Here is a 25,857-nt window from a genome sequence, read left to right as displayed (position 1 = left end):
AATGTGAAGATAAACCATAGAACTAACTTGGACCTGTGGTTCCTGAAAAAATATATTACAACTTCAATTCTGATAGATTATGAGCAAAATCATATGAATTTCTGTGGCTATGTTATAAAATTAAATTCATACTTTTTCCCTTCTAAAAGCAGTTTGCCTTTTTTTTTTTTTTTTTTTTTTTTTTTTTTTTTTGTGGTGCCCCTGTTTATACAGCTTATCCCTTATCACACTGACAAGACTGGGAACCACAGCAGATGGTCCCCCCAGACATAATTCTAACAGGTTTTTTGTGCAAACAAAAGATAAAGAAAGCTACAGCAATGATTTACTGATATCGAAAGTTGAAAACTGACAAAACACAAACTGCTTTTTTCTTGCTGTTTGAACTGTTTATCCTTTAAACTACTAAATAAGATAGATATGGCCAAAATTAAATATGTTTTAAAAACTACAAAACCAAATACTCCAATCTTAGCAGCCATTAAGTTCTGTCTTTGAGTTACCTAAATGTCCTAACTTTGTTTTTTCTAATTTTCACCATTGCCTTTGTCCCAGCAAAAGAAAATATTTGTAAATTTCTGCTTTATAAATCCTATTTAGTTATTATGTTGTGAAATAAACTACTCATCTGGATTTTTCTTAAATGAGGAGGATGCATTTGAACTGAAAATTCCAAAATATTTTCCCAAGAAAAACTCACTAAAGAATGAATTAACTGAACTAAATCTGGAATCTTAGCTGCAAAGTCTCTCCTATTTCAAAATAATCTACCATTTGAACATAACACAACACCAAATGGAAAATGTCCCCAAAATTACTCACCCTTCAAGATTTAAAAGTGTTTTCATACCATAAAACAGAAGCTATTTCATGACAATCTAACTGCAAAGACAACTGTTTTTATGGTGTACCTGAAAATCCAGCAAGAGCCCCAAACAAAAATATATAATGAAACTGACAAGGATCTGAAATAAACTACCCAGACATCAAGCAAAAACACACCAGACAGACCCACAGGGCTCTTTTAATGTAGGTCATGATTGTCAGACCATAGCAAAAACATGGTGACCCTTGATAAAAATTAACCTTGATTATATGTAATCATGCACATATTTTGCCCTCAGTAAACAGTCCTCTAAAGTAAATCCAAGAAGTGGATATTACAGTCAACTATGAACTACTTTTCACCAAAGAAAATGTCTGCCCACCATATTTCCATCAATGGAGGTACAGGGGTGCCTTCCATCATAATAGCTCAAGATGTAAGGACCCCATACCACCTGAGCTAGGATTACGTCCTCTTACTTTCTGAGAGGCTCTGTTTTATCATGGAAAAATTATGAAAGGAAGCAAATTAAAATCAAATCAGGAATAATAGGCCCCATTATATCATCTATTTTATAGTTTATTTTTGTAGAAATCATTCACAAAGTCTCTGACTAGGGGAGAGGTCCATATTAAAAAGCTTATATTCCAATTAATCCAAGCTAATAAAACACTTTATGAAACAATCCATGAGGACAAAAATTCTCCATGCAGAATAATAACGAATATGTTCATATAATATAAACAATTTAGCCACAACTAGTTAATTCAGGTAGTGACAGCATAATACTAACCATATCAGTGTTGCAAATTGGAACCAGTATGAGCCAGCTAGTTTGACTGCCTTCCACAGCCAAAAAGCAGATGTTTGATTTTGCTAGCTGGCCATCACACAGGACAACTGAAAAACAGGACCAAGTGGGATACTCTGCTCAAATCAGTGCAAATCCATTACTACCAGAAGAGCAGTGGGTCAAAAAGCTCATCTCTGTAGGGCATCCTTATTCAATAGGAACAATAGGTCTTCTCTGTACAACGCTTCCAAATCCAATCTAAAGTCACCGTACATAAAAATATGTAAAGGACACATTTTTCTGATGTTAAGAACATCTAAAATTCAGAAAATGATAAATATATTAAACATAATCTAACAGTTGTTATTTGATGTTCTACATCCTAAACCAAATACTGTCTTTATTTACGAACAGAAAACAAATTCTGTCAAACATAGAAGAAATCTAATTTTGAGTTTTACAGTAAAAGTATGGCATCTATTTCAATTCTAAGACAACATATAAATCATCATGCTGATGTAATAGATATAATTTAAAATAAATGCAGCATACTTTCTTTGAACACATATTAGGTTCATTTCCATCTGCCATCTTTTTGGAGCATAAAAAACTCCTCAGCTGAAATATGTTTGCTGATAAATATAACTTGAGGTTTTTCATTGAAATTAAACTGCAAAAATGTTATGAAAACTGTCATCTGCGTACAACTCCAATCACCTACTATTCTCATTATGGTCAGTATACTACATATTCTTAATACATAAATAACAAACACTGACCAGCAAGGTAAAACAACAACAACATTGAAATCCACAATGGAAATTTCCAATCTGAAAAAACAGATCTCAGATACTTTTTCAAAAAAGGCAAACAGGAAATGTGTAACAATGAGTTGCGCAACATGGTCCTTAAAATCCTGAACTTGCTAAATGTCATCATATTAGAAGGAGACTCTGGCTACAAGCTAATTTAATACTTAAATGTTAATATAATTTCCCCATTACTACATCTGCCACGAATGTTTTCTAACCAATAAAAGCAAGACTAGAAAATGGTATGTATGAGAGAAAAGGAAAATCAGCAATATCCTTTTACATGTAGTCACAAACACACATTACATCTGAGCCTAGTTTTTTTTCTTTTTTTTAACTACTACTATACTTTCAAAAATTGGTGTTCATTTGAGCAGAAATAAAGTATGGAATTAGCTTGATTTTTTTTTTCATCTAAAAATAATATAACTGAAATTAGACTACTATCTTGCCAGGCACATGAAGATTTTTAAGTATAATTTTGCTTAAAACATGCAGAGACTAAATCCTGAAATAAATTAACTTCTTTAGCCACCACAAAACAAGGAACAAAAACAGCACTGGATAAATCTTGTTGCAAATACTGCAATGTGGACCCAATACATATGATGAATAAAGTATAAGAAAGCACTCAGCATTTCTATGTAAACTGCTTCTGAAGGATTATTATGGAATGCACACACTGGCTGAACTTAGAGTGTTTGGGTTTTAAACATTAATTTACTTTGACTATGTGCACGTCAAAATGAAAGATTGCTGTCTAGATCCAGACGTGCCATATTAATATTGAACATAGGCATTCACTTCAGGTCAGTAGTCACTCCAAGTCAACTTCAGCAGGTGGTAAAAGTAATGTACTCATTAAAATGTATGTGTTACAAGGTTATCTCCCCAAAACAGCTCTCAAATAGAGGTAGCCTTGAAACTTAAGCATTAGATAGGCTAGAACCAACCTCTAATTGTCACAAGTCTAGAGAAAATTGAACTTACTCTTGCTGCCTAATAACCAATGAATTTAGTTGCTTTCATCAGTATCTTGGGAGAAGTCAGAGGTTTACATTCAATAAAGCTAACCTGGCTGCCTCGAACAGGGGTGAAGTGCTCTTGAACCAACCTACACAGACTAGAATATCATTTTAGATCTAGAAGCCAAATAGGGGATTTTTCTTCATTTTGGATGCCTCACTGTGTTTCTAAGTTAAGTGAAATTTTACTCCTTTCATTTTTATTAACTCCATTCAAATTATTTTCCTCTTTTATGAGATAAAAAAAATTCAATTTTCCAGAATAAAGGCATAAAGCTCAAGATATTAGGCCTGATTTATACCAAAGACATTTTTCTATCAAAAATTTTTTTTAAAAATTACACCTGATCTTCAGCAAATACATCAAGATGGGTAACTATTCCCAAGAAGCTCAAATGCCTTTTTTTAAATTACTCAACACCAAAGATAAATCCTTTCCATTTTATATCTGCTATACCTAAATATCTGCTATACCTAAATCTAGACTGAGCTAGAGAGTAATTTTGTCTCCCAAGTCAAATAGTTTTCACTCCCCAGTCACCCAATTAATTTACCACTAACTGATAAATCACTTTTTCATTTTAATAACATTTTTAATATATATGAACTATGTTTTTACAAGGTACTTTTCCCCCCCAAAATGTCAATCCACTTCGTCCATAAAAGCAGACAGAGTCCCCAAATTTGTAATTAATCATTTCACATTGCTTCATTTCCTTATTATCCACCCAATTACTAGATAAGAGAACAGACAGAAGGACAGGTCAGCAGAGATAGAGGAAAGAGAAATCTTCTTACAAGGATGAGACTGTATCTGTCTTGTTCAACTGCTGAATACATAGCACAACAGGCGTATGATGAATATCTAAGAATAAATGACTTTATAAAGAACTGGGGAACAGAAGAGTTCAACTTGCTTATTTTATATATGAATAAACTGAGGCTCAGGGAGATTACATGGCTTAACTAAGATCACAAGGTGAGTTGGTCGGCCTTGCACAGAGTAACTCAATAGGTGCTCCTTTAAACATTGAGTTTTTTCTTATTCTCTCTTTCACCTGTAATACTTACTTCGTAACATCAGTATAGTTCTCTTTTTAGAGATTCACATAAGCTTCCCCTTCCAGAAATACAGGTAGAAGGTAATTCCTCTCCAATGAGGGTGCTAATATTTCTGAAAAATCCCACAGCAGAATATATTTGGGGAGAATTTTTTAATCTAGTGGGAAGCTAGGATAAAGAGACCAAAAGTAGAAAAATAAACTATAGAAGCCTCTATCAATAATTTATAACTTGCCACAATAAAGATATTGCACTAAATGAAAAGACTATAAGGTGACATTTTACCCTTTTTGTTTGTAATGATCAATACTTCACTTTTTGGGATTCTCTAATCATCCCGTGAGATCTAGAAAATTCAGGATTTTCCTTCTACAGTTTCATTCAAAGGTGAGTAAATTTCTTTTAACTAGCCGCAGATACAATGCATTCTAAAAAGTTGGCCGAGTGCAGTGACTCACACCTGTAATCCCAGCACTTTGGGAAGCCAAGGCAGTTGGATCACCTCAGATCAGGAATTCGAGACCAGCCTGGCCAACATAGTGAAACCCCGTCTCTACTAAAAATTCAAAAATTAGCTGGCAGTGGTGGCAGATAGCCTGCAGTTCCTACTACTTGGGAGGCCAAGGCAGGAGAATCACTTGAACCCAGGAGGCAGAGGTTGCAGTGAGCTGAGATCACACCACTGCACTCCAGCTTAGGCAACAGAGTGAGACTTCATCTCAAAAAAATAAATTAATTGGCAGGGCACAGTGGCTCACCCCTGTAATCCCGGCACTTTGGGAGGCCAAGGTGGGCCGATCAGGAGGTCAAGAGATCGAGGCCATCCTGGCCAACATGGTGAAACCCCATCTCTACTAAAAATACAAAAATTAGCTGGGCATGGTAGTGGGCGCCCGTAGTCCCAGCTACTCGGGAGGCTGAGGCAGGAGAATTGCCTGAATCCAGGAGGCAGAGGTTGCAGTGAGCCAAGATCACACCACTGCACTCCAGCCTGGGCGACAGAGCGAGACTGTGCCTCAACAACAACAACAAATAATAATAATAATAATTAATTAAAAATAAAAATAAATAAATAAAAAGCTTTCACTGTAGCCAAACATTTTTAAGTCCTATCAATGCCTTTCTTACTTCATGATGGATTCTCATTTTCTAGGGTCTCACGAGGTCCCAGATACCCTCCAACGCAGCTTCCTCCCAGCTCTCAGATACAAGTATTAAAGCCCAGAAGAATCACTCTCCTGAGAAAAAGGTTAAAACTGCTACGTTACCTACCAGTCATTTTTCTCCCTTTCTAACTCCCAATCCTCAGTTTCCTCTTTTCTGAATCATCTCAAAAAGGAGTGACTTAGATATATCTAAGGAAAAAAATTCTACTGATTCTGAAAGACTATATAAAAGTAAATTTAATATAATCAACTGAAATTTCACACAAAGGAAAATGGTGCAGGGGTAGCGAGAGAACACCAAATGGAGTAGCTAGTTTCATATTCAGGTAAAGGATTTTTCCATACTTCACAACACCCTTAGAATTAAAACAGCATAGCACCTGAATTAAGCATTCTGGTGGCTGGCAGTCAATACTAATTAGTAATGACATGATTAGACTTATCAGGTGGTCCATAGCCTATACCAATAATGAAATCTAACTCACTCCAAATGCTCTTGACCAAAGTAAAAGCATTCCTTTGGCAGGTGGCAGAAGGGATGATGAGTCAGGAAGAAATACTCAACACTGGCCAGATGCCTCAAGGAATCACCAGTAAGAACAGGAAAATTAAAAGAACCAATTGAAGAAACTAACAAAGAACAATGTGCCTATTTTACTCAATTGCTGTAAGCATGAAATCTATACTTACAGTGCCCATGAATCACAAAATCTGTAAAGCACCAATAAGGCCATTAATATAGTGAGGCTCATAAAAGTGTCTCAAAAACTGAACTACTTAAACAAGAAAAATGCTAAATTTAATTATGCCAAGTGGTAACAAATCATTCAATGTTTTACATCTAACAGTAAAAATAAGAGCAACACAAATTAGAAACCACCTCTGTGCTCTATATAATAAGTTTTACTTGTTTCTCATGAATGGCATGGATATTGATATAAATTCATTCAACAAACACTGAGGCTTATTATAAGACAAATATGGTGGTAGTTACTTTGAATACAAGAAGAAAGAGCCATCTCTATACTCAAGATCAGTCTAACAAGAGACAAATACATAAACAAATAATTGCAATAGAGTCTAACAAGTGCTACAAGAAGAAATAAAGACAATCTGGGTCACAGCAGTGTGGTAAGGAAGAGCCTGATGAGGGGGCAGAGTGGCCAGCATAGGGAAGAGTGAAGTTAAAAATGTTCAAGAAGGATTTTACACCTCACGTTTCTTAATATAGTACTTTATTTACCTTACAAAGCAATACAATGCGTGTGAAAGAAGATGACCTGTCCCCCACACTTTTGGAACAGTCAAATGGGTTCTTTCAAAGACAAGAATTTAAAAGCTAAGAATAGGCCAGGCACAGTGGCTTACGCATGCAATCCCAACACTTTAGGAGGCTGAAGTGGGAGGATCCCTTGAGGCCAGGAGTTGAAGAACAGACAGTGCAAGATGGCAAGACTCTATCTCTATAAAAAAATTTAAAAATTAGCTGGGTGCCAGGTGCGGTGGCTCACGCCTGTGATCTCAGCACTTTGGGAGGCCGAGAATAGCGGATCACGAGGTCAGGAGATGGAGACCATCCTGGTTAACACGGTGAAACCCCGTCTCTACTAAAAAAAACAAAAAAAATTAGCTGGGTGTGGTGGCAGGCACCTGTAGTCCCAGCTACTTGGGAGGCTGAGGTGGGAGAATTGTGTGAACCCGGGAGGTGGAGCTTGCAGTGAGCCAAGATCGTGCCACTGCGCTCCAGCCTGGGCCACAGAGCAAGACTCCGTCTCAAAAAAAAAAACTGCTGGGCATGGTGGTACACATCTGTAGTCCAAGCTACTCAGGAGGCTGAGGCACGAGGATCTCCTAAGCCCAGGAATTCAAGGTAGCAGTGAGCTATGATCATGCCACTGCACTCCAGCCTGAGCAACAAAGTAAAACCTCGTCTCTAAATTAAAATTATTAATTAATTAATTATAAAGCTGAGACTAAATAAGTTCACCAACAATCAAAGTGATCTTTGGAGCAAGACCCCAAACCTTCCAACTCCTAATTCCATATTCCTTCTATGAAGACATCACCCTATTCTGTCTGACTGGCTACCAAAAGAGGCTATCCATTATATATCCTATTTTGGCTCGTTTCCTAACTCACGCTCTCCATTGGAAAAAGATGTGCAAGAGAGAAACACATTTAAATAGATTGAAATGGACTAAATGTGTGTTTAAATCAAATTTCATTAAGTTGCCAGTTAATTTCAGAGACTCAAACTTAAAACATTTACATGTAATAGTGAATTTTCCTTATTAATGCTTAATACCATAATAGCTAGTACTTATCAACCATTTATTAATCATAACAACAACTCTATAAACCATTTTAGAGACAAGTAATCACAGGCACAGAGACGTTTGCGAAATATAGGTTGGTGCAAAAGTAATCATGGTCTTTGCCATTACTTTCAATGCTCAAATCAGTGCAAATCCATTACTACCGGAAGAGCAGTGGGTCAAATAATTCATCTCCATTACTTTCAATGGCAAAGACCACGATTACTTTTGCACCAACCTACACTTAGTTATGCCAAGTATACCAATTTGAAAGTTACCAAGTTTTTCAGATATTTGAGTTGGTCATTGTCTTTCAGATCCAGATGAGGGAGGCAATAATGTCAAGACAAAGCTAAAAGAACATCACACTTTCAGATTAAGAGCTAAAAAATAAGGTAAAATACCCTTCCTAGTATATTCTCTGTAGAAAGAACACAAATAATTTATAAGGAGAAGCTTCTGTAGATGAGGAAAGATAATCAAGATGAATTATATTTAAGGTACATAAATTGTTTTCCTTCTACGGAATTTTAATTTTTTTTTTCTTTTTTTTTTTTTTTTTTTTGAGATGAACTCTCGCTCTGTCCCCCAGGCTGCAGGGCAGTGCCGCGATCTCCGCTCACTGCAAGCTCCGCCCCCCGGCTTCACGCCATTCTCCTGCCTCAGCCTCCCGTGTAGCTGGGACTACAGGCGCCTGCCACCACGCCCGGCTAATTTTTTTTTGTATTTTTAGTAGAGACGGGGTTTCACCGTGTTAGCCAGGATGTTCTCGATCTCCTGACCTCGTGATACACCCGCCTCGGCCTCCCAAAGCGCTGGGATTACAGGCGTGAGCCACCGCGCCTGGCAAATTTTTTTTAAACATTTGAGTTCTCCCATCTGTTTTAGGCCTTGGTCTCTGCTACCTTAAGGCCTTGAATTTATGAACCACATATAGTATTTTCCTGCCATGGGAATTTTTAGATGCATAACCCTCAAAGTTTAGGGAATAGAAAAATGGATGCAATAAAGTAAAAACTGCCAATGATGTCTAGTTTTCACTCTTGTAATATTTTCTCACTCATATTAAACAAAAATCAAGAAAAAAAATCAAAAGATGTTAATAAGCCCTTGCTTAATAAAACCAATGACCCCCTCTCTTTCCTAATTAAAAGTCCACAGTACTTGGAGTACTTACTATTTTCAATGAATGTTCAGACATAAAGTCTTATTAAAATTATGTATATTTTATAATTTCCTCCATTACTGATACATGCTTAAAGAAACTGATTCTGAGATATATTTTTCTTGTCCTTTTTCAGTTCTTGACACAGACTAGTGAGTGGCACTATGGACTAACAAGCATATTCAACCAACATGGATGATTGAAATTAAAAAGCTATAACATATTAACATATCTAGGCCACACAGAAGGGTCATGAGGTAAGATCATCAGCATAAATTAGCACTTATTACAAGGCATCTAAAGGAACCAGAGAAAATCTGCATGATAGATCTTTCTTTCATAACAAATATATAATGCTATTTGGTTGCCTTTCTTTTAATCACAAGTATTATTTGGAGGGAAAATACTCGTAGTCTAATATCACATTTTACTACCTACTCAAAACTGAAATTATGGACAGCCTAGGTATGTATGGGGTTGGAGGGGGAAGTGTGTTAAAACCATTTTGGGGACACTTAGCTATCTTCGTCCATTTGTCCAGAAACAAAGGGGTTTTTTAAAAATAAAAAAATCACTGAGTGCATTTTTGCTTTTTCTGATTTTCCCACAAAAATCTGAAGGCATTAAATCATTTCAGAAAAAAGCCTTTGTTATTTACCAAACCCACAGAATTATACATCTACTAAAAGAGGTGAAATAGCAGTTCAGTTTGTTAATAAAGCCCTATTTTTTCATCTCTACAATAAGAATATCCTAAGACTACGGCCTCTGGGGTATTAAAGCATCACAGTATCTTCTTTTTATTTTTTATACTACTCATAGCTCACAGAACCACTGTCACATACTGGAAGAAAATATCTACATGATAGTCTTTAGCTACTGGAACTGTTGCTGAATAATCAAATCCTCCTGTAATTATGCATTTTTAAACAATTCAGACAAATCGCATATGTATCATATTACTAACATCAACAAACCCTGCTAGAAGAGTGAACATTTAAATATAAGCACATATACTCCATGAACATAAAAACAAACCTCTAACTGCCAACTGTGTCTTCACTTCCCCCAAGCTATATACATTTAGTAACTGAGACAGTCATTTCAGAGTTAGGAGGATGGGTTTTTAACGGAAAAAAAAAATGTAAACTCTTTCTTTCCAAGGCATGGTACCCTAAAAAGTGATTTTCAGAGAGAAATAAAAACTGAAACATACACATTATATTGGTTCAAAATAGTCCCTACTTTTAAGTAAAGGAAACAGTAGAAGCACAAACAGTAGAAACACATCTGAAATTATTGTATCTTAGACTTCTGAACTTACCCCCACAACAAAAGTAAAACATTTTATAATAGCAATGGAACTGTCTTGTGCTTTTTCACCCCTGTAAAAATCATTGACAAATGCTGTTAAAAAAAAAAAAAAAAAAACTATAGATAGCTTTGATAGGATAAAAAAAATATCCTACTTGGATTCCCTTTCTAGGTCATAAACAACATTGGATGTAATAGACTCTATAAATGAACAATCAGGAGGTTTCCATCTAACTGTATGGGAAGTGTATCCACCACATCCTGTTATATAAATAATCCTCACTTCAAGTCAAATTCATATTATCTAATTTTTGCATTTCTCACCTAGAGAGGCTCTTCATAGGACCTGGACCTAGATTCTCCTCTCATCACACAACTGCAAGTAGGAAATTCAAGCAATGAAAGGTTTCGCTACATTTTCAAAGGTACTTTTAAGATAAAATAACTTTCCAAAATGAATAAACCTGGGCAGTGTGACCTAAAAGTCACATAAATAATTTACTTATGGCTGTTATGTTTTAATCACTGGACTGTTTTTAGAGGCTTAAAAAATTTAATGGTTTTTGTTATACAAAAGCAACTAGGTTTTCCATAAAACATTAGCTGTCACATTAATACAAGGTTTTATCATTAATTACAATGGATTACACAGGAGTTTATATCTACAAAATGATTGTTAAATACCTGAATTTTCAAACCATTTCAAAATAAAAATGAAACCTGGTTCTAGTAAACTTTACGTGAATTAAAGATCCATTTACAAAACAGAAAATTAAATGTAAAAAATATAACCTCAATTTAAAACATTTGTAGATAAAACATTCAACACACTTTTTCATCAAAAAAAAGCAAATTAAAATATTAAACATAGGTAAACAGTGCCATCTTTTGGTAAATTTAGGAACTGAGCTAAATTGTACAAAAATATCTTTAACAGATCAAAGGTGAGTAGAGCAAAGAATTCAAAAACCATCAGTTTATCATTTTATAATATTTAAGCTTTATAAATATATTAGCTTTTCTGGAGATGGGGTCTTGCTGTGTTGCACAGGACAGACTCAAATTCCTGGCCTCAGGTAATTCACCTGTCTCAGCCTCCCGAGTAGCTAGCATTACAGGCACAAGTGCCAAGCAGGATATTTTTAAACTAAGTATTTCCAAAAACATATTACCTCACATTTGTTTTCACTTCAATTTCATGAGATTAACAGAGCATCATTACATTTTAAAGACACTGAGGCTCAGAATATTTTAATAACTGATCCCAAAATCCCTCAGTTAAAAATGATTGAGCCATCACTGGCTTAAAATTGCTCGTTTTTAAATTCCAACATTAATTCATTAAGCTTAGATAATGAACCAAGTTATATAATTATTCTGTCTTACAAGTAATGAACAAATTTTTATATTAAGTACGATTCTGTAAAAATCATTTTATTGTTTTTAGTATTTTTTGTATATATTTGGCAAGGAAAAGATACTTATGTTTATTAAATGAAGAATGCACATTGACTACATTCACACAGCTGCTTACACTTCACAAATGCAAAAACTTTTAATCCAATATAGTATTCTTCATATCTCTACATTAATGAAAAAAAAAAGCCATCGCTGGCTAGGTGTGGTGGCTCATGCCTGTAATCCCAATGACTAGGGAATTCGAGATGGGATGATCAGTTGAGGTCAGGAGTTCAAGACCAGACTGGGCAACACAGTGAGACATCATCTCTACAAAACTAAAAAAAAATTAACAAAAATATTTTTAAAAGCTCTTGTTTATGGCTTGCACATGATTTTACACCACAATATAAAAAGCCATTACAAATGAAATGGAAATGATAAGCTTCAAATACTCTCCCTAAAGCTTCTCTGGCTTAATTTTGATATTAGATGTGTCCATATACCATTTTCAATGTCTTCCACTTTTGTATCGTTCAATGATTTTCTGAATAGTTTTATTAAACCATAACATTTATTCCAGAACACTCTCACAGTTCCTTCATTTTTGTAAGCTAGCTAACAATGAACTTTCTCATGGAGAGAAAAAAATATTCTCAATGATCTATCCTTATCTTTGATTCACTTGCTACTAGGAATTTTACTCGAACTGCAATCATTAAATAGTTCTTTATAGAGCAGACTTGAAGATCATGGTTAAAACACAATCATTCCATCTTAAATCATACAGCAATTCAATTAAAAAGAACATCAGAAAAAAGACGAGTCAATAAGATCACCAAAAAGGCTACTGAAAACACTGCTGAAGGAGTGAAAGCAGAGAAAGAGCCAACGGGATGAGCCATAAGCAGTACATCTGCTGTGAAATGGAACTAGGTGACCGAAAACAATTAGACACTAACTCAGAAATGTAGTTGGTTCACCCATTAGGCCTCCTGTCTACCGTATATTCAAGAAAAAGCACTCTATAGGACATGAGAATTGATAAACTTAGCTATCTCTAAGTATGATTTGCTGGGAAAGATTGAAATAACATGCTAACAATGAATTTTTTTTTTTTTTTAAATGGAGTCTCACTCTATTGCCCAGGCTGGAGTGTAGTGGCGTGATCTCGGCTCACTGCAACCTCCACCTTCCAGGTTCAAGTGATTCTCCTGCCTCAGCCTCCTGAGTAGCTGGGATTACAGGCGCCCACCACCATAGCCAATTCATTATTTTGTATTTTAGTAGGGACAAGGTTTCACCATGTTGGCCAGGCTGGTCTGGAACTCCTGACCTCAAGTGATCCGCCCACCTCAGCCTGGGATTACAGGCATGAGCCACCAAGCCTGACCAACAGTGAATTTTTTGATGGATTTAATTTCACCCCCAGGCTCTCCTTTTCTCATCTTTAGTAGAGCTGGATGCTGTTTACCCTCAAGAGTAAATAGCATTCCAGATCTTCTCTAGAAACTCTAAATTTCCTTCCCTTATTTCTGAGTGGATGGAAATCCCATTTTGAAGGCCCTTATTTTTATTTCTCTCTTCATTATTCCATGAGTAGAAAGGAAAAAAAGAGAATGCCACTTTCATTCCCACCCTTACAATATGCCTCTTTACCAACCGTTGCAAATAACTCAAGTGAATACAAGTAATACTCCAAGATCATTTCTCTCTGCGAGGGCACAGGAACACACACAAATAAATGGAAATATATATAACCATATTTTATTAAGTTTGAAGGAACATCAAAATTTCTAATACTGAATCCAATCCCATTAAATTGAAAGCAATTACTGCTTCCAATTGAATAAGAATGGATTAAATTAGATTTCTGATTCAATATAATTTGTAGTGTCCATGACAGGAAAAGTGATAGTATGAGGATCTTATCCAAGACATGTCAAGACCATGCAGCCTGGACTTGACAGCCACCTAAATAGAATTCTACTGAAAAACTCAAGGGATTCCCACACACACTACATTTATCTAACCTTTGGAATATAATTTGATTTTTATTCTAACTTAAAGATAAAAAGAATAAAATTACTTCTATACATTACATTCAAGAAATATACTTGTTTTTACTTGTTCACTAATGCACACACCAAAAAAAAAAACACCTGAATTACTACTTTGTGCCAGGTATCATATCTAATAATTATTATAATAATAAAACACAAAGTTGACTACTTTACATATACTGACTCATTTAATCCTCAGAAAGGACTACCATTGTCATCCTCATTTAATAAGGACACTAAGACACAGAGATATTATCAAAGTTATATAGCTAATAAATGGTGGTAGTTGGTTTTACAGTCTGCCTTAATATTAATAGCTGGCTATAGTCTGTTCTCTCTCTCTCTCTCTTTCTTTCTTTCTTTCTTTTTGAGATGGAGTCTTGCTCTGTCACCCAGGCTGGAGTGCAGTGGTGTGATCTCAGCTCACTGCAACCTCCACCTCCCAGGTTCAAGCGATTCTCATGCCTCAGCCTCCCGAGTAGCTGGAATTACAGGGATGCATCACCAAGCCCGGCTAATTTTTGTATTTTTAGTAGAGATTGGGTTTCGCCATGTTGGCCAGGCTGGTCTCAAACTCCTGACCTCCGGTGATCCGCCCACCTCGGCCTCCCAAAGTGCTGGGATTATAAGCATGAGCCACTGCACCCGGCCGACAGTCTGTTCTCAATTACTAAGCAACAGTGTCTCTGACATGTCAAAGGTAAAGATGAGTAAGACAGGAAGAACTCACATATCATAAAAAAGAAAATGTAAACCAGTTAAATTATCTTAACACAGGAACTAGCTGAGATGTCACTCTAAGCCAGCAGAAATAAGCTAATGGCAGCAGTGCTAAGCAGAGCTGCATTTTATGCAAGGAGTTTGAATCTAAAATGATCACATTAGGTAAAAACCATGTATAGCCACAACTCTTGCCAAAAAAGTCCTTAATCAATCATAAAAATAATATACACATGGATTAGCGTACATAACACTTTAAAAGTTCTTAGAAACTCAAATTTGAAAATGACCAAGCTACAATGAAGAGAGGTAAAAGCAAAGTGTCTGAAAATCCTGAGACATTCAAACCATTTCCCCCTTAACCATCAAACACATGTTGGTAAAGTAGGAATTGGTGGGAAATTTTTAAATGCAGTAGTTTACTACATTCTGTTTTATTATTAAGCCTCTTTAACTATATTATATGTTAATAGACTTGAAGATTAATAAGCTATACAAGTTGCATACTATGCAAAGGTTAGTTTTTAGTAAGTATGAAAGCAACGTAGTATTAAAGGTAACAAATGTTTGTTCTCAAATTCAAAAACTCCCACCTTCATATGCTCCTATGGACAAAGAGGACAACAACCAGATTCTAGGACAAGCACAGTCAGGGCCACAGAGCAATGAAGGTGTCAAGCAGTAAGCCAATGACTAAATAATGTCACATCTGTTCTCCAGCAAACATATTGTAGACGGATATCTGCACAAGATCATACTGCCTCTGAAAGGGTCAATTTGTCCAATTTTTACATAAATAATGCTAAAAAGTTTTCTAACAAATCAGTTAGAAAAAAGAAAGTGTAAACTAATTTAATGACATCTAATAATTGTAATAGAAGAACATTTGTAACATGAAATTCACTTTTCATATGTAATAGTGTAACTGCAGTGATCATGTAATGCAATATTGCCATCTCTTGTCCAATAGCTAAAAATACATCATGTCTTTAATCAAAACACATGACAATTTTAAATTGCAGGCCAAAAAGAGTCAACATTACATGTTCAATTGTTAACATCTCGGAAGTTTTTTCTCCCCAAAATTAAAGAAGACAATACTAAAAACAGATTTTTAAATGAAGCTTTCATGGTGATTTATCATCTGCCCATTTTCTTAAAAAAGAAAATTAATATTTAAACACAGGCTATTTCTAAATGAATTATCCCAAAAATATTTCACAAATCTCTAAGGGTGATGGGAATTATTAAGCAATTAAGCAAATGTCAAGTTTCTGAAAATCTGGGTATATGTTTATCTGTCTCATGAAAATTCTAAAATATTATAAATATAAAATATTTTAAGTTCAATACCATAATGCCAGTAATTCTGAAAAGACTAGGCATCTTAACACACTTCAGCACTCCATAGCAATTTATTCACAAAAATTAATACAATTACACTTGAATTTTGAAGTATTATTTCTTACATGCTACAAGAAGTGCAAACCAGACATTTAGTGACCTGAAAAGGTCAGGCCAAAGGTTGAACAGGATGAAAAATGATCTTTAAGTTCACAAGAAAGACAACAAAAAGATTAACTTTTCCCACATCTTTACCAGCAGCAAAATTGAGAACAAGAACTTATAAATGTTATCAAAATAATTGCCATGAGAGTTACTAACTTTTACTGGACAATTTATTTTGGACACAATACCAGGGTAAGAAAAACTAGGACTTGGAACCAAAACATTATAGAATTCACAACAGTGAACGAGATTTTTCCTTAATCCCTTTAGAAGGTGAAGATTCTAATCAACCATACAAGTTCACTCTCAAACATAAGAAAAATATTGCTTAAAAAAATTTTTAAGGTTGACACTATTTGATTTGTGTAAATAACATAAATTTAGCACAAAATCAAAATTAATACCACATAGTAGTCTGTTGGTTCAAAAATATTTAGTTTTGTGCTTCATAAAATAACAATACAAAAGAAATCACTGGGCCAAGATGGAAAAATATCAGAAACTAAGTACTTCTGTGCTTCATTTTAAAAAGAAAAGAAATAGAATGTAGAGATCAGAAAAATCATCATGCAACTATTGTGTAACACAGTAATGAAGAGTATTAAACCTCCTTTTAAAATATATTAAGGGCCGGGCACGGTGGCTCTCGCCTGAAATCCCAGCACTTTGGGAGGCCGAGGCAGGTGGATTGGTTGAGCTCAGGAGTTCAAGACCAGTCTGGGAAACATGGTGAAACCCTGCCTCTACCACAAATACAAAAAATTGTATTTTTAAAATATAATAAAACACCATTCTGTAATGTTATATTCCACTAAAGCACTGTAAAACTTACACAAAATTCTCAACATACACAACTTAAGCTGTAGGAATTTGAACAGAGAATCCTATTCAGTTTTTATAATATAAAACATAATATAATTCCATATGTTATGAAAAGCCATTTTCTTCCATTTCTCAGTCACCTTGGACTCATTTTAAAATAAAGACAACCTCCTTATAAAATTTTAGGGGTATAGGTAAGTTATTCTCAGTAAATCTAATGCATACTTAAAGCGTTTCAAATTTTTAAAGCAAAATGTATAGAAAAAACATTGGTCACAAATGCCAATTAATCTATACAATATCCTCACTACAGTGCTATACTTAAGAAATGTATATATTTGGCTCCATTTTCAGTGACATAATATCATAACACTTCTAAAAGATATATTTATCCCTGGGCCACATAAGCAACAGTGATAGTTTTCCAGAAAGTTACGCACAACATATGGCAATGAATCATATGTATCAATGGCCTTTCCAATGGTAGCATTTTTAAGACCCTAGTATATAAATGGTTTTTCAATTCGATTTGTCCACATCCTTCCAAAGGATGCACTCATTAATTAATACACATACTTTGCACACACGGAGCAAACAACATGCCCTAATTCTCTTAGGTCGACTTTTCTTCCACTCTTCAATGCAATTTCCTCTCTTAAAAATGTATTTTAACACCCTTAAATTGCTGCTCATCTTCCACAACTTTGACCAACACATCCTTGACCTTGTCACCATTACCAATCTATTTCCCTCAACAATATGGAAATGTGGTGTGATGAACAAATCTTAACTCAATTCCTTCTTAGATTACAAAGGGATTTTTCCTGGCCCAGGCTAGCCATTCCAGAATTCCAAGTATAGGACTCCCAAATTTCATTCACCTATAACACAGGTCAGATCAAAAAAAGTCTGTCTAGTTCATGCATTTACTGTTTTGACCCCAATTGTTTATTATGCAGACCACACTGCCATGTGCCCAGAAATCCCATTTTACATTTAGATATCTCCAAATTAATTTATCACCCCAAATCCTAACATTGTGAACTGTTTTATTTTTGTTGTCTGGGCAGATAACAGGTAGGGAAGCTACCAAACCTGTTTAAGATTTCTATCTCCCCCTCCTTGAAAGGTGAGTCCCTTGGAGAGAACTGATAGAAAGAATACAGCTCGGTGATCCAATAACCACTGTCATCCCTGCAACAATTGGTACTTCACTTTTATTTTGTTGGGAGTTACCCCTTAAAAAATGTCTACTTCTACTGCGTACATGCTATCAGATCCTCACACAAAGGCAGCTTTGAATAAAATTCTCTCAACTTTCTACATGAAATAATAGTGGCCAAAATGAGTAGAAAAATATTAGAAATTAATAATCTCAGTTCATGCAAATAACCTAACATAAGCACATTTCCACAGGAAGAAAAGGTGAGAGTGAATTACTGGCAAGTTAAGGATGTACTTTTTTTTTTTTTTTGGGACAGAGTCTCACTTACTCTGTTACCCAAGCTGGAGTGCAGTGGTGCAATCACAGCTCACTGCAACCTCACTTTCCAAGTTCAAGCAATTCTCATGCCTCAGCCTCCTGAGTAGCTGGAATTACCGGCATGCACCACCACACCTGGCTAATTTTTGTATTTTTAGTAGAGATGGGTTTTCACCATGTTGGCCAGGCTGGTCTCAAACTCCTGACCTCAGGCGATCCTCTCACCTCAGCCTCCCAAAGGGCTCAGATTAGAGGCATGAGCCACCGCGCCCAGACATGTTAAGGATGTACTTTTAAATAACGATCTTAAGACTACAGTTCTGCAGTACATAAAACATTATATATATATATTAAAAGCTTGGAAAATTATCTGAAAATATCCACAAGGACATTTTACAGATCAGCAGAAATAGTTTATATTTTAATGTACGAAAGGTTTTGTTTCTTTGTATATAATTCTATGTTTAACTTCCAAGCCTTAGAATAATGCTAAGATTCAACTATATCTATAAGCTGATGGTCACACCTTGCATTACAGATACTGCACATGATCCAGACGCTGGGGTAACGCAATTCAGATGGACTTCAGAACCTTAAGATATTAACAACAGACATCATCTTTGGCTAGAGAATAAAGAATTTTGACAAGAAAACCCTGGGTTACATTTTTTAAAAGTTCTATTCAATATATACTTCACTTCACTTCACTGTAAATACTTATTACTTATACATATAATTTTAAGTCAGAAACCTTGATGTCAGGATTTTTTTTTTTTTTTTTTTTTTTTTTTTTGAGATGGAGACTTGTTCTGTTGCCCAGGCTGGAGTACAGTGGCGCGATCTCAGCTCACTGCAAGCTCCGCCTCCCTGGTTCATGCCATTATCCTGCCTCAGCCTCCTGAGTAGCTGGGACTACAGGCACCTGCCACCAGGCCCACTGCAAGCTCTGCCTCCCTGGTTCACGCCATTCTCCTGCCTCAGCCTCCTGAGTAGCTGGGACTACAGGCACCCGCCACCAGGCCCGGCTAATTTTTTTTGTAGTTTTAGTAGAGACGGGGTTTCACCGTGTTAGCCGGGATGGTCTTGATCTCCTGATCTCATGATCTGCCCACTCAGCCTCCCAAAGTGCTGGGATTACAGGTGTGAGCCACCATGCCTGGCCTATGTCAGGATTTTTTTAAATAATTTTTGTAAGGCCTAAGTTAACATTTTGTTCTTCCTTTATCTTTAGGTACAAGTTATATAAAATTAGCAGATCTAAACATATGTTACAAACTGTAAGACACTATATAAATGTGAATAATCATGGTGATGGTAAAGGAGCAAGAAAGCTAGATTAAAGATTTATGTGTAGAAAGTATAAGATAACAGCCCTATATTAAGATAGTTGATGATTCTGTCATTGAATTCCACTAGAAGTTCCAAAAATATCCTATTGAGGTTCCACTGGGTCAATGACTTTATACTCATGATTAAGGAGGTAGGAATGGACCGGGTAGCACTCTGCTGACACTGCTATCTACAACTGAAGAAACAGCTTACTTTCTTTTTTTTTTTTTTTTTTTTGAGATAAAGTTTTGGTCTTGTTGCCCAAGCTGGAGTGCAGCCTCTGTCCCCCAGGTTCTTCTTCTACCTCAGCCTCCCTAGTAGCTGGGATTACAAGCATGCTCTATCACACCAGGCTAATTTTTGTATTTTTAGTAGAGACAGGGTTTCACCATGTTGGCCAGGCTGTCTCGAACTCCTGACCTCAGGAGATCCACCTGCCTAGGCCGCCTAAAGTGCAGAGATTATAGGCGTGAGCCACCACGCCCAGCCAAGAAACAGCTTACTTTCAAATCCCAACTGAGCGCTGAAATTAACAAATGGAGCATGTTCCTGTGGTAGAGACTGCAGTGGGATATATACCCACTTCTTCCCTCCAGAAAAAAAGGAGAAAGTCTTCTAATAAGGGTTACATATTTTAAAACTCTGGCTGGGCATGGTGGCTCATGCCTGTAATCCCAGCACTTTGGGAGGCCAAGGTGGGTAGATCATGAGGTAAGGAGTTTGAGACCAGCCTGACCAACATGGTGAAACTCCGTCTCTACTAAAAATTCAAAAATTAGCTGGGCATGGTAGTGCATGCCTGTAATCCCAGCTACTCAGGAGGTTGAGGCAGGAGAATTGCTTGAACTCAGGAGCCGGAGGTTGCAGTGAGCCGAGATCGCACCACTGCACTCCAGCCTGGGCAATAGAACGAGACTCCATCTAGGAAAATAATAAAAATTAATTAATTAATTAATTAATTAATAACAAAAATAAAATAAATAAAAATAAAAAAATAAAGCAGGTCCTACCTTCGATACTACAAAAAGCGAAAGAATACATTATGAGACTAAGCATTTCCTAAAACAACTTCTATGATTTAACATAGAATATGAAGGCCTTTCCTTTGCCAAAAAAGAATAAATTTCTTGTCTGCTGGAATCCATGGCTAGTTCATTTTCATATCTTCACACCTCTTTAACACTCTACTCTGTAACACATATCATGTTCACAGAATGTTTGCCAAATGAATAAACTATATACAAATATACAAAGAAACTATCAAGAATGTTAACAGCTCAGCAATTTTTAAATAACTGTTCTGAAAATGTGGGCATCCAGGCTAAACACTCTATTCTGACTTAGGTAAGCATGTCCACAAATATTTCATACACATAACACCATTATTCTTGAGTGTTTATGAGCTACAGCCTCAGTCAATGGTCTTTGGATGGACTTTTTTCTCCAGCTAACCAAAAAGCACATACAATATTCATTCACACCAGGCGTGGCTGCAAACTAAACATAACACAGCTGTATCTAACACAGCTGTATCTAAATGAGGACTGTTCCCAAAGCAGTCACCTTGGAAGCCTATATACCTTTATTCCACTATTGGGCTAGGGAGTGGTTACGAATTCCTTAACAAGATTGTGTAAGAATTGTGAGGTGCTGAAGAGATCCAAAAAGTGTAAGAATCACAGCTACTCTTTCAGAACTCTTTTAGAACTGTCTTTAGAATCACTTAAACAAAATTTATTTTCAACTAAAACAGCATTGTTCAACATCATAGCACATATCTTATTCACCAGATTTGGCCAATTTCTAATACTAGATGTGGCCATTTTCTAATACTAAATGTATTCTCAAGATATGAAGATTTGCCACCAATGAGGACACTGAAAACAATTTACCAACATCTCCCAAGGAAATAATACAAAAACAATAATTATTACTGGAAAAAAAAAAGTTTCATCTATAAAAACTGCCTACTTGGAGAACACATTCATTTCTTTAAAAAGCCATGGTGCTCACAGGAAAGTTTAATTGCTTCCCAAGATGCTAATCTAATGATATCACACATCCATGTACCCACAATACAAGTAATTGTTCTGAGTTTTAGGGGCTAACATCATTTCTCCTCAGTAGGTTTTATTCCTTGAATGAGAGACAAGCAGGCACAATTTTGTAATAGTTTATCTAAAAGCTGGCTGAACACAGTGGCTCATGCCTGTAATCCCAGCACTTTGGGAGGCCAAAACAGGCAGATCACTTGAGGCCAGGAGTTAGAGACCAGTCTGGCCAACATGGCAAAACCCCATCGATACTAAAAATACAAAAATTAGTCAGTCGTGGTACCGCACACTGGGATCACAGCTGTGATCCCAGCTACTCAGGAGGCTGAAGCAGGCGAATCACTTGAACCCAGAAGGCAGAGGTTGCAGTAAGCCAAGATGATGCTACTGCCCTCCGGCCTGGGCGGCAGAGTGAGACTACGTCACAAAAAAGTTATGAGCCACCTTTTTCTTCAAAATAAAAAAGGGTTTGAAAAGAGGCAATGAACAACAGCGAACTGCTCTGACAGTTCGCTGTATGAAGTTGTTGTTTTGTTTGTTTTTTGAGACAGAGTCTCACTCTGTCACCCAGGCTGGAATGCAGTGGGGCAATCTCAGCTCACGGCAACCTCTGCCTCCCGGGTTCAAGCAATTCTCCTGCCTCAGCCTCCCAAGTAGCTGGGATTACAGGCATGTGCCACCACACCTGGCTAATTTTTGTATTTTTAGTAGAGATGGGGTTTTGCCACGTTAGCCAGGATGATCTCAAACTCCTGATCTCAGGTTATCTGCCCCCCTTCAGCCCCCCCAAGTGCTGGGATTATGGGCATGAGCCACCACACCTGGCCTTATGGAGTTTTAATACAGAATAATTATATCCTGAATTTGCATATTTAAAAGCGGCAATTTCAAATATATACCCACATAATCTTTCTTCCCCAAATAGTAAAAATATCTATGACTACTGAGAACTAATTTTGATATAATGTATCTGCATTCTGTTTTCAATAATCTCCACATATATTATACATAATCTATATTTTATACCTATTTTATATTATACATTTAATATTTTAGGTTTCCATTTGACTAACAAAAACATTATCAATTAGTAAGCCATAATAAACTTTATAAATTCTCATTATTCCACAGTAATGAAAGTGACTACTGGCATAGGTAATCCAGAAGTCATTCATATCAAATCTTTAAATATAAAATCTGTAGAGATTTCCTTCTCAAATGTCTTATCAAAGCTAATTCTGTTTATATTTCCCGGGCTTATAGCACCTAGACTAATGAAGAACGTATTCCCCACAGTCTGCTGCATGCAAGCCAGGCTGGAATCAACAACTATGAATTTCTAAAGTAGGAACAATCAATAGTTTATAAAATTAATACAAATATATATAATACAATATATAAAAGTAACAGACTATGCTACATTAGCAAAAGAATTTTCACATTCAAGTAATTACTTCCTTATTTTCTCTTTTTAACTATTCCCAAATAAGAAACAAAATTAGGTGTATATAACAAAACCTAATATTCTTGTATAAACATACCAGGACTGTTATTTTATATAGACGAGTACTGTTACAACACCAAACACAAACTGCTAATGGATTAAAATTTAATTAAAATGTATTAAATATTTAATATGACATAGAAAAAGTTAATATCTGATTTTCCTGAATGTTTTAGGAAATTATCTCAGGGACTTTTTTTTTTTTTTTGAGATAGGATCATGCTCTGTTGCCCAGGCTGAAGTGCCGTGCACGATCACACCTCACTGCAGCCTCTACCTCTCAGGCTCACGCGATGCTACCACGTCATCCTCTCAACTAGCTGGGACTACGAGGTGAAGACCAACATGCCTGGCTACTTTTTAAGTATTTTTGCAGGGCCAGGGTCTCACTATGTTGCCAACACTAGTCTTAAACTCCTGGGTTCAAGTGACCCTCCCACCCTCTCACCTTGGCCTCCAAAGTGCTGGGGTTGCAGCAGGCATGAGCCAACACACACAGCCTTTTTCAAATTTTATGTTACTTTTTTTTTCTGAGGGTATTTTCTTAGCCAGGCACACGACTATAGTCCCAGCTACTGGGAAGGCTGAGGTAGAAGGACCACTTGAGCCCAGGAGCTTGGGGCCAGCCTGGGCAAACATAGTGAGAACCATCTCAAAAATAAATAAATATAAATCAATAAATAAATTCTATTTTCTCAACACTCAAACTACACCATCAAATGCAATAAGGCAAACCCAGGCTAAATTATACTAAAAATTACTAATGAATATAGTGAAGTAATTCTGAAAGCATATTTTGAGTATTTTTAACTTAAAGGACAGAAATACTAAGACTCATTTTGCCAACTAAAGAATACATTATAAAAAAATACAAAATCAGTAACATAAGATATTTTAGGCCGGACGCAGTGGCTCACGCCTGTAATCCTAGCACTTTGGGAGGCCAAGGCAGGCGGATCACCAGGTCAGGAGATTGAGACCATCCTGGCTAACACGGTGAAACCCCATCTCTACTAAAAATACAAAAAATTAGCCGCACGTAGTGGCGGGCACCTGTAGTCCCAGCTACCCTGAAGGCTGAGCCAGGAGAATCCCTTAAACCCGTGAGGCGGAGCTTGCAGTGAGCCGAGATTGCGCCACTGCACTCCAGCCTGGGCGACAGAGCAAGATTTTGTCTCAAAAAAAAAAAGACACAACCTCTCCTTTCTCAACTGTAAAGTAGGGGTGCCAATATTTCCTCCTACCCCGGGACGAAGCAACATAACATACATAAAGCACCGGGTCAGTGCCAGTCACAAAGCATTCTAATTATAGTCTCATTTAGTACACATAACAGACAGATACAGAAACAGCTACAGATGTGCACTTATGTGTGGGTTACTATACATACATAATTCCTACTCTATCCCCCAAGAGGACCTCACAGCAGCGACATCTCACGGTGGCAATGAGCAAGCATATTGACTGCCCAGATCCCCTTTTCTAAATGCCATTCTCTTCATGAAAAAAATCAGGACTCCTTGGAAAACTGGTTGCTTCCAAGGCTGGGGAAGGGAAAATATAAGGAGAGATTAGAACATTTTGTGGTTCCAGAAAATAAAGAAGTGCTCAAAAAAAAAGGTGGGGGCATGCTGAAAAGACACAGGAGCCAGCCGGAACAAGGTCCTAATGGCCAACATTGGAACAACAGGCAGCATAATAATGATAGTATCAGACTGTATCCACAGGATAAAATAAATATCCATGAGTCTGTACTGATAGAAATAACTAAGATGGGCGGGCACGGTGGCTCATGCCTGTAATCCCAGGACTTTGGGAGGCCGAGGCGGGTAAATCACCTGAGATCAGGAGGTCGAGACCAGCCTGGCTACCATGGTGAAATTCCATCTCCAAAAAAACACAAAAAATTAGCCTGGTGTGGTGGCACATGCCTATAATCCCAGCTACTTGGGAGGCTGAGTCAGGAGAATCCCTTGAACCCGGGAGGCAGAGGTTACAGTGAGCCGAGATCACCACACTGCACTCCAGCCTGGGCAACAATGCAAGACTCTGTCTCAAAAAATAATAATAATAATAATTAATTAATTAATTAAGATGGAGAAGAATGGACAGCTCTTCCTTAGAGAAAAACTCCAATTAATAAATGTAAAGAGGAGGCTGGGCGTAGTGGCTCACGCCTGTAATCCCAACACTTTGGGAGGCCGAGGCGAGTGGATCACTTGAGCCCAGGAGTTCGAGACCAGCCTGGCCAACATGGTGAAACCCCGTCTCTACTAAAAATACAAAAGTTAGCCAGGCGTGGTGGCGTATGCCTGTAATTCCAGCTACTCGGGAGGCTGAGGCAGAAGAATTGCTTGAACCCGGGAGGCAGAGGATGCAGTGAGCTGAGATTGTGCCACTGCTCTCCAGACTGGAGAAAAGAGAGACCTCATCTCAAAATAAATAAATTAATTAATTAAAATGTAAAGAAAATAAGATAGCAGAAAATCACCATTAA

General features: G+C 36.7%; 1 protein-coding gene across 3 annotated transcripts in view; it reads right to left on the bottom strand.

Annotated features, from left to right (window-relative positions):
* CDKAL1 (CDK5 regulatory subunit associated protein 1 like 1) overlaps positions 1 to 25,857 on the bottom strand; it is a 701,952-nt gene that overhangs the window by 661,295 nt on the left and 14,800 nt on the right. The window lies entirely within an intron of this gene.

This window comes from Papio anubis, chromosome 6, assembly GCF_008728515.1.
Source record: "Papio anubis isolate 15944 chromosome 6, Panubis1.0, whole genome shotgun sequence".
Classification (NCBI taxonomy): Eukaryota; Metazoa; Chordata; class Mammalia; order Primates; family Cercopithecidae; genus Papio; species Papio anubis.
The sequence above is the reverse complement of the archived record's forward strand: the minus strand, read 5'-3'. Positions and strand labels throughout refer to the sequence as shown.